Source organism: Pteropus vampyrus, unplaced genomic scaffold (assembly GCF_000151845.1).
Source record: "Pteropus vampyrus isolate Shadow unplaced genomic scaffold, Pvam_2.0 Scaffold76, whole genome shotgun sequence".
Classification (NCBI taxonomy): Eukaryota; Metazoa; Chordata; class Mammalia; order Chiroptera; family Pteropodidae; genus Pteropus; species Pteropus vampyrus.
Genome location: NW_011888857.1, coordinates 5,454,893 through 5,466,380, shown reverse-complemented (window position 1 = coordinate 5,466,380; position 11,488 = coordinate 5,454,893). Strand labels below are relative to the sequence as shown.

Here is an 11,488-nt window from a genome sequence, read left to right as displayed (position 1 = left end):
CTTTTTCCACATCTTCACCAACAATTATTATTTTATGTATTTTAAATGCTGTAACTTCAAAGACAAGTTTTGGGACTAAATTCATACTTATTATGATTTGATTCACAAAAGTTGATTTTAGCAAGAACAATCACAAGTAATTCTGATTGTGTGTTTCAATCTAGACATAAAGACAAATCAAGTCAACAAGGAGCCATAATCCCATCTCCTAGAAAAACTTCGAGGTTGTTGGCGATTTGAACATTTAAAGAAAATTAAAAATTACGTTATGAAAAGTAAGCAAGTCTACGGCAATGCCACCCCGAACAAGCCCGATTCCGTCTGATCTCAGAAGCTAAGCAGGGTCGGGCCTGGTTAGTACTTGGATGGGAGACCACCTAGGAGATCAGGCGCTGTAGGTGTAAAAAATAAAAAAAATAAGGGATTGTAAACTGATAAGGTCCTTGTAATTTGTGAGGTCAACCAAGGGTTGCCTCGCCTAAAAAAAAAAAAAAAAAAAAAAGCCCTCCTATAAAATATTAGTACTTTTATCTCAGAAACAATCCCAATAAACAGTTATTGTTTCTTGCTTTCAGAAGTATTCTGGTGTACATACAACATACATATATAACAACACACTGCCAGACACATATCTACATTTTTCTCTTTTGTACAAAATATATCATTGAATAGGGAAGTAGTGATAGTTCTATGTCTCTTTCTTAAATGGAAACAGTAAGATAAAATGTCAAATAGAATAAAGGCTTTATTAAAATTAATATGGGAACAAGAAGGATTTACAATTTTCATTTAACCACTTCCTAAAATGTATGGATTAAATCAGGGGTGAGAAATTTATCTTCTTCTTTGATCTTTATTTCTACACTTTGTTATTTTCAAGCTCTAGCTGATTGGCACATTGTTCTAAAAATACTTTACATGGATTAAACAGCTGTCATACAAAAAATGTATTTCCATAATTTGAGTGAATTAAAGGCTTATGCAATCAACCAAGAAACACAGAAAAATAGCAATGGTAAACATATAAATGCATACCTGGGGAATCACGGGAACTCAACTTGGACATTCCTGTAATGTGTGTAAGCCTAATAGGTCCCTTTTCCTCCCCGGTCCTTAATTTCTTCACCTTATGAGAAACAGCTAATATTCATAACTCTTTCCCATCCTCATTATGACTCTCACAATGAGAAAAGGATATTCAATAATACTAGATTCAGACACAGAGAACTGCTCTGGAATACACACCAGCCCTACTGCCACCATTTCCACCACCATCATCTTTTAAATATAAACGAAATGTAAGAAGATACTGCATTTGAAGATTTGTTTTTCCTCCTAGGGTTGGCAGTTTTAAAAGAAGATTTCCACTATGAAATCGACTTTAATCCTGCTGACAACTTGTGTGCTATTTTCTCCATATTTTTAATGTAGAGGGGAAAACCAACCCGTTAAGACCCATGGCAATAAAGATGGTGGCATTGGCATTCAAATGTGTGTCTGTCTGACTCTGGTCCCCTAAAAATCTGGTGTGTATAGCAGGACAATCGAGATCCCATCCCACCAGTCTATGTTTTAACTCAAAAATCAATCCAAAAATTTCTGACATATATTTATACAAAGTGTTGTCTTTTCTAGCTATACAAAAATTTGTTGGAGGTGATAATTGAAAAGATTTAGGGCTAGAAGAAAAATACTTAGTCACATTAGATAGACAGAATTCCACATTTCTTAGGAGTGTGGTAGCCACAATGGTGGAATCAAACTGTGCAGAGTTTTTTCTCAGCCAGAAACAAACTGTGCAGGGGTTTTTTCTCAGCCCTAGGAAGACTTCTTACTTTTTAAAAGTATTCTTTCAGGGTTTACCTTTTGCTCTATATTACAGGTATCAGAAAAGCATGTTTAATTATGATGATATAAAATTATACTCTGAGATCATTAACCTGTGAGAGTTTCTCATTCAGATATATTATTTATCTTTATAGGAACTACTATTAGTAGTATAAAGGATAATTTAAATGAAGGGTCTATAATTTCTTTAACAACTTATACCAAAATCCTATTCGCACTTTCTTTTTATGTCTCTCTTATTTTGCTAGTCTCTGGATTTATGTTTTCCTGCAAATGTTGCAATCAATTACATTATAAAGTGGCTATCTATGTTATTTGTGTTATATGCTCAGGAGAATTATTGTCTATCTTTTAAAAATGTGTGTTCGAGGGAAATGGAAACTGTTTTGTTCCTTGATTGCTTTTTAAATGGTAGTGTTTAAGCTTTACCCTTTCAATTTTATTCTACCTTTTAAACCTTTTAAGCCCTCTCTAGAAGGTCATTTTATCTGAGGAGCTTGTGGAGTCATGGAAAATCCCAGCATCTTCTAAGAAGTCTGTACAACATTCCCAGAGATCTTTCAAATCTCTGGCATCCTGTCATTATGCAACATTCATTTGAATAGATGTATCAAGGCTGCACATGGAAATGCCAAGTGAATTCTTTTTTTCTGTTTAACTCTTGTAAGTAGTTCATAATAACTAGATATAAAATAAATGTCTACATGTAATCTCCCACATTTGGTGCTAAAATTTGAAAAGTTAAATAAATGCAAAATGACCGGTTAACGTAAGAAAGGCAGATAGTAAATACACACAGTTAAAATGTTCACCTTTGAGAGTGACAGTAATGTGTGTAAATGTACATGTCAAAGAAATCTGTGTAAGTGCTAGTGAGGAATTGCTTTTTACACTAACAAATTGTAAAAAAAAAATATAATTATAGTGTCCATTACTAGTGAGATGCAATAAAATTGAAGCATAATTATACTACTTTTTTTCATTGTAAAGTTCTATAAACTTTGAAAAAGCAAGGCACTATATAGCAATAGTTCTAATTACTTTATAATCTCTTCCTAGGGATTTAAATTCAACAATTACAGTTCAATAGAAGCAGAAAGCTTAAAGCTCAGAATTGCTCAATATTTCATCATTTATTATCTAAAAAAGATTATGAAAAATCGAACTGTACAATAGCACTGAAACCATATACACCTGACATTGCATGTCTATTAAATTATAATTACTATAAAGAATAAAGAACACCATGAGGGAAATATTTTATAATGTTATAGGAAATCATAAAATACTTATATTTATATAATTACAATAGTATGTGTATGCATATGTATATATCTACATTTACACCTATATATATGTGCATATTTTTGCATCTGATCTTCCCCATCAGAATGGATATAAAATACTATTTACCTCATAATTGTGTTGTAAAGATTAAATGTGATAATGTAAATAAAGTGCTCAGAGCAGTTCCTACCTCACCATAAGCTTTCAATAGTCTATTATTTTTGTTTGTTATAAACTGATAGAAGCCAATTTGAACTTCATCATTGTGGGTTATTTTGGGTATATGTGCCAGACAAAGTCAGACAGACTCCAAAAATCACATAAACTACATGGCAGATATTATTTTTTAATTTTAGTTAATTTTAGTTCATTTATATTTAAATAGCTGTATGTGGCTAGTTTCTATCAAATTGGACTGCATGGCTCTGCACAGAGTATGGGACACAGGATCAAATCTGAATCCAAGGCTAAGAATTCCACCTGAGAGAAGTGGCTGCTAATCTCACCAGAGTTTTGTATTCTTAATAATATCAGAGTACAATATTTTTAACTAATTTCCATATCTTAGTAGCATTTACTTCATCAATGCATATTTATCATCACTTACTGTAATTAGCAAACAGTCTGGCGAAGACCATCTAACCATAATAAAGCAATAGCACCACTGGAGGATACATTACTGATTAGATAGTTAACTTCCAAAATTAACTATCCCAAGGTGAAGATGAGAACTGTCATAGACAGGCATTTCACATAGCTTACACTGAAATGGCTTAAAGCAAATTACAAATAACATAACACACACAATTATTGTTTTCATTTACAATTTCCGTTCATACAGAAGAGTAAAAACAGTAAATAAACAACAAAATCCTGGGCTGTTGTGGTGAAGAGAGACTCGATATTATAATATATGAAGTAATAGTGTCAATAACTTCTGAACAGAATGAGGTCATTTTATATAGATAATTCTATCTAGACATGATCCCTGTGTTAATTGTTAGCTTCTTTTATATCTCCCAGTGCTGCTGAGCTGCAGAGCAGGTGCAAAAGGCAGTTTTGAAAAGAATACTCTCCTAAGTTTATGCTTTATCGAATCTGCATAAAAGTTAATAAGGAGCAGACTAGATAAGTCACGATAAATAGCTACTGGAGACCTTGAGTGAACTACTATACACAGAGAGATTAATCTCTTTATATTCAATTCAGACACTCCAATATAAAAATAGCCATTTCAATGCAAAATAATGTGAGAGTCTGATGATCAGTAGGTGGCATAAAACTATGATGAGTTTGAAAAGGATATGGGTAGCATGAACTCTGTGCTATTTTCCTTTGTTGTATCTGCATAATGGTCTCAGCAATTATCTAGTCAGATTGCACGAGATATTAATATAAGGACTTATTGAACATTATATTTAAAATTGAAGGTCTCTCTCTACACATATGAACATACAGATATATACATACATATATAAGAATTAATACAAAACTATATAATATAATCACTACATGTGCTTGTATTATATATGCTGGCATTAATTCTAATTTCACATATGAACATACAGATATATACATACATACTTATATAAGAATTAATACAAAACTATATAATATAATCACTACATGTGCTTGTATTGCATATGTTGGCATTAATTCTATTTTGAATCTCAGTTTAATAAGGACAATCAAACTGTAGAAGAAGATTAAATAAAGTTTACTGGGTCTCACTACTCATTAACTTTCACACAATCTCACAATTCATAAAACATGTCTCTGCTCAATAATTCTGGATAATAGGAAGCTAAACTCATTTTCTATTTCAAATATAATGCATAATTATGATTATACATGCTTAGTATTTATACTTCATTTTCTCCAAGTCAAAATAATTTGGAGCAGGCTAAATGAAAATCAAAATGCAAGATAGGGCCATTAAAAATAAAAGTCCAGATAAATAATTGAAATTGAGCTGAAGAGTCAGAAGGAACAGCTAAGTGGCTAATACCTTGTCCCAGGGGAAACTTGTGATTATAGTTTAGCACAGGGAACCCACTTCACACTTTCCTGGATGCTGAAGTAGAATTGTTAGATTGTAGTATATTGTCTGTATTGTTTAATTAATAATATTGTCTGAGTAATTTTGGATAAAAGAAAGCCAAAAGTCATTTAGAGCAGGGTTCAGCATGGAGGAAGTGGACTATCAGGTAGTAATCCTCACACTTACCCACCATCCACAGACCTGGTTGAAATTCTTTACATTTTCTAAGACTTTGTAAATGGGAAATTATCATAACCATGTACTGAGCACCTACTGTGTACCAGCTATTTGGGGTTGGCTGGCTGTTGTGCATGTTGTATGCTACACAGCTCTAGGGGGTACCATTCACTTGTTGATCATTGAAATTATTTATTATAACAATTTACTGAAAGATGGCAGAGGAGGCTTCTTCTAAACAATACAAAGGTACTATATAGGCTACCAGTTCCCTGAGCTGTGCTGAAATATTACATATGTTATCATGTTACCTTTAAAATATCCTTATAATAAAGAAATATATTGTTAACTTTCCAGGTAAGGAAACTGAGGCTAATATATATATATATATATATATATATATATATATATATATATATATATATATATATATATATATATATATTTTTTTTTTTTTTTTTTCTCAAGGTCAAATAGTTAGTTACTTGACATAGCCAAGATTTGAAACCAGGGCATTGTAATTCCAAAGCCCATACTTTCAACCAAAGTTTGTAACTAAAAGCTCAAGGTCAAATAGTTAGTTACTTGACATAGCCAAGATTTGAAACCAGGGCATTGTAATTCCAAAGCCCATACTTTCAACCAAAGTTTGTAACTAAAAGGATGGATATGGAGGTTCCCAGCTATAAATATTTTAGTATAAATGAAGGATCTAGGATTATATTTAGAATATATCTGGTAGCATGTACCAAGGTACTTGGTACATAAAGAAGTTGGGAGGAGCATCAGCCATGTTGCAATATGGTGCTTTGTCATTCTAATAATAAGGGACTACCCACCAGCAAGGTGGGGCACTCTCTCTCTAGAGAAATAGATTGTTTCACATAGATTATTCTGAAGACATAATATTCTGAAAAGAAGTCAATATGTGAATGCACATCATATTTACTTATCCAATATGATTATTTGTTCCTAACCTATAAACACAAATTAATTCAAAAGAGCTTTTGATAAAAGTAATAATCGTAGTTGCTGTAAGGAACACTTTTAGTACAGGTATCCCACACTGTTTGAAAGTTCATACTGTGCCACTTCACTTTTATGAAAAACCTACATTTGTGCTTGTTTTAGCTAACTGAAAGAAATCTGGAAGAAAATATTCACTTTCATGGAAAAAAAGCCAAAAAGCAAAAACAGCATTTTGCATGTGTTTTGCAGCCAGTCTTTAGAGAGTCAGCATGGGCCCCAACACCCAGAGTGTCACCATCAAGTTCCTTCCCTGGAAACTACAACTAGGATCTCAGCATCAAGCTGCCAGAGCTTTGAACTGTGTCTGTGAGCATCTGTGCTTTCTACTGATTTATTTTGTGCATCCGTTGGCAAAATGTGTCCTAAGGTAATTGCTTCTTCACGTTACATCGTGTCAGCTTACTAGAGGTTTCATAGCAACACTACTTTCCGATAGTGGGGGAAACCTGCAGTTAAGGATTCCTGAACTATTGAAGGCTCAGGTTGCCAGAATGCTTCTGTAAGCATAAAGTGTATAATTAAACATTAAATGTGTCCTTTAATGTTCAAATCACATTGTAAGCGGATTGAAGAATAATGTAATTCTCAGTTACTATGATTCAGCCGAAGAATGGTCTGTATTTAGAATTTCCAGAACATATTTATCTTTCATAGCCATTATCTGATGGTCTTCATTACATAATGATGAACATTACAGTATTATGATGAATCAAATTTCCTGAAATATAATTATTAAGAAATTTTAAATGTTACTAGGTACAGTAATTTGCAGCATCCACTCTGTCCACTAAGTACTCCACCGGACTTATTTATTTTAAAAGTGACAACAAACCTAGGCTTGGTACTATGATTAAAATTTTAATGATGAGGAAATTAAGACAGAGAGAAATGTGTAACTTAGTTAAGATCACAAAGCTATTAAATGCTAGAGTCAGGAAACAAATACAATGTTTCATCATTCCAATACCCTTATTATTAAACATTACTTTATGGTGTTTATATTTGCTTTCATTTGTCTTTTATTCAAATATCAAATCATGTAGAAATAGGTTTGAAATGTAACTTGTGCTTCCGTTGTTTCAATAATTCCCACATTAACCACTTTGTTTTAGGCCAGCATCATTCTTGCTGAGATGCAGCTTCCTTTTCAAACTTTCCAAAGCATGCCCAATGAGTTGTTATTAATACAGCTCTAATCACACATAATTCCCTTGCTCAAAAGATGTCTCTCTATTATTTATTTAATAAAACTAACATCCCTAACTTCATGGTTTCAAGCCTTCACTGTCTAAATATTGTCTAAATACTTGTTGGTAATGTAGAATCCCAAGCCATGTTCCTAGAATTTATGATCAAGACGTTGTATTTTTATTTATTTATTTTATTTTATTATTAGTTTCACATACACAATACATTGGTTAGACATTTATATAGTTTATGAAATGATCCTCCTGATTACTTTCTCCCTTCTGGCTGTTCACCTAGCTATTACATTGCTGCTGACTGCATTCCCTATGCCATGCTCCCCATTCTTGTGACCATCTATCAACTACTAATTAGTAGTTCTTTAACCCTTTACCGCTTACTCCCAACCACCCTCCCCTCTGTGTTTTTAAAAAGCAACCTTTTAAGGAACACTGCCCTAGCCTGGTATTCATTAATTTTGACCTAAACATCTACTTCACATACCTGCCCCAACTATATATCTTTTTTATTATACACATTTTATTTTGTCCTGGACTTCTAGGAGAACAATCATAAAAGGTAGAAAGGGTTCTGAATTCAGTGTCAGTTCTGATATAAGACATCAGCCAAAAAGATCCATTCCAATACTAGCTCTCCTCTTTTTCTCTCGTTCTTCAGTGTAAACTTTGTAGCTTTGTTTTTTGCATAGGCTTGAATAATTTTTTTTTCTCATTTGCCATTTAAACATGCCCACCCCAAAGAAGTAATAATTTGTGCAAAACCCTTCAATCCATACTTTCATGGTCACCTGTTAACCTAACTCCCACATTATCTGCTCTAATGACACTTCATTCTGATCCCAGAGCATCCAGTGGTCTCTTGATTCCTAATTTCTGTTTTCAGGAATACTCCACTATCCTATAGCTCCCCTAACATGGTGTTTTTAGCTTCCTAACTAACTTAATCTAAAAAGTTACTAAAAGCACTGAATACTATAATTCATATAAGCCGCCCTGCATATTGTTCATTTTCTGCAATAACGGTCTACTATTTGAAAACAATGAAAATAATGATTTTCATCACTAATATCTCCACTGTAGATTTATAAAAATGAGACTAAGATATAAGGGCTATAAGAATTTGATTCTCTGTATTAATTTGTATACCCCTTTCTTCTGGACAACAAGCCACAGGTTTAGATTTAGGCAAATGAGTAAGAAGAATTAGTAAGAAAAAAGTAAAAATATACTGAGTAATATCACTAATAATGCATCAAAAGTAACAATTTATGAAACAGGGTCATAGAAAATATTTATGAGACTTGGAAAATATCTACTCTGAATTTATAAATTTTTGTTTATTTGTGTTAGGGTTCACTCAAAGAAGGGAATCACTATAGATATTAAGGAGATAATAGATTTATATGAGAATTAGATCTTATACACAAGTGGGAGTTGATAGGGAAGTGAAGGTCTGAAATAAAGAGTTGGAAGATTATGGAAAGAGTCCTTAATCCATTCAAGTGCAGCAATGGCTTGGTTGGACAAGTTGGAGCATGCAAGGAAATCTGAAAGAGAAAGGTAAACTATAGAATAAAATGAAATCACAAAGGAAGAGTTTGTGTATAAGTCTGGGAAGCTGTTTCCTCTATGCAGGTGCTGCCTCTGTGGGTCTCTAGCCAAGCATCTGGTGGTGCACCTGAGGCTGGTATTCCTGAAGATAGGAAGATGAACTGGGTATAAAGCCAGGAAGTATGAATACAAATGGAAACTAATGAGCATCTCTGTGCTTGTCGGCCCTGTATCCAACTGCAATGACCTTCCAAATGTAATGCTCCTGCTTCACTTCTGCCTTCCAAATTTCATGGAAGCTCTTATTTTTGGTCAACATAGCTTAGAACCATAAGGCAAAGTTGGTACCAGGAACACAGTCCCCAGCTTCACAAACTGACACTGCAATCTATCAAAAGAACATCATAATAAAAGTTAATCATGAACCAAATCATTTACCATAAGACCAGTAAAAGCAATAAGTTATGGTCAACTATTTAAGAGTCTATGATATGGAAAGACTATGAACATAGATTTACATATGTATTTATTTTTTTATTTAATTAAGAAAGAACTGTGAAAAGGAAATAATATTTGTTGAATTGTAAAATAGATGTCAATATATTAGATTTGCATATATTATCTCCTTAAAATCTAAAAGCAAACTTTCGTAATTTGGTAGTAACATACCTTTTTAAAAATATGTCAAAACGAAGCCTAAGAATCACATATGAACTATATTTGTTTGTTGTGAGATGACCTAGGCAAAACAAAATTGAAAACATTAAATTAAATGTCAATAGCTTATTATGAATCCTCCTTACCTAAATAATGACATAAAATAGAATTGTAAAACTTGTTTGTTATGTAGTTCAATACTGTTATGTACAGTCTTTATATAATTTACCCCCAATGGATAGAAACCATGACAACAAAATGATCTGAATTTATAACCTGCTTTTGACCTTTAGACATCTTGTAAAGTTATATAAACCTTTAGAAATCTCTATTTTCTTGTCTATACAAAAAGGATGATAATATCACACATCTCATATCTGCCATGTGAATTAAATGAGAGAATGATAATTTCTCACAATATTAAACATTCAAATAATGCCATCTATTGTGAGTAAAATAAAAATATTAATACTTCATCTATCCATCCATCCACCCACCCATCCACCCATTCATCCATCCTTGACTGCCAAGTAGCTCAGCAGGAGTAAGTGTAATGCCAAAATATAGTTATAATATCAGCCCAGCAGTTTCTGGAATAACAACATTCACCTATCCTCTATGTCTTTTTATTTTATCTCTCTCTCACTCTCTCATTGGTACTACCCTACATATGTTTTATGATAAACTCTTTCCAAAAGTGTTGGAAAGAAGACTGGTAAAATAACAATAATTAAAGAAATACCATTAGCCTTGTCTTTAATGGGCAATAATTTTTCCCATTGAGTATATCACAACTATTTTTAATTTGGAATATTTTCTGTGCTTGGGATTTATCATGCAGTCAAAATGTTAGAAGCCTTCATAATTCTCTGAACCATATAACACCCAATGATGCATTTCTCATAATGGCAAGGACAATTTTTTTTTGACTCCCTCACTCAAATGACTTTTAGTAATAATTTGCCTGCCTTCTTAGAGCTGATCTAAGCAGCCTGTGCATATCAAAACTTTGAATTGTGATCATTTGGAGCAACATAACAAGTCAGTGATGCATGTAATGGTGTCAATAGCTCCTGAAGCAAATTTGATTAAACCAGTAAGAAAACCCAGATGATCTACTAGTGATGGTAGGAATTGCTTTTCATTAAATGCAATATCAGACATGATTGATTTTACTTGTAATCGTTAAATAGACTAATTTTTTATAGTTTTCTAGAATTCCTTGATCTTTAGTTAAGCTACATGGTAGGAAAACAAGTCATACCATTTTATGGCTCAGTGCTACAAAACTGCTACATGTAACAGAGTATTGATTGAGCCAAGCAGATATACAAACAGTTGGGAACAGTTCCAGGACACCTGAAGACATAAGTGGTGTGACACTCTAGATTTTTGCAAAATGTGCATACAACTCCCTTAAGAGTTGCTGTCACACAATTTCAAGCTGTTCCTTTAGAACAGAAATGCTGGCAAACATCTAGCAGGCAATCAAGAGTTCCTGGGAACAGAAGTTCTTCTGGTCTTAACAGAATCAACACAGTATCAAGGGACTGTTTTGGCAAGACTGTTTTGTCTTGCAGTTTATGGATAAAATACGTCCTTCTGATTGCTTTCTATTGCATATGCTCTACATAAGCTATTTTCTTGATCATCTCTTCAATATTGACTATTAATTTTCTCTTGTGTAAAATGA

The 11,488-nt window shown here is 33.0% G+C and overlaps 1 pseudogene; it reads left to right on the top strand.

The window, feature by feature from the left end:
• Positions 1-283: 283 nt before the first annotated feature.
• On the top strand, positions 284-401 carry LOC111741329 (annotated as a pseudogene).
• Positions 402-11,488: the final 11,087 nt, after the last annotated feature.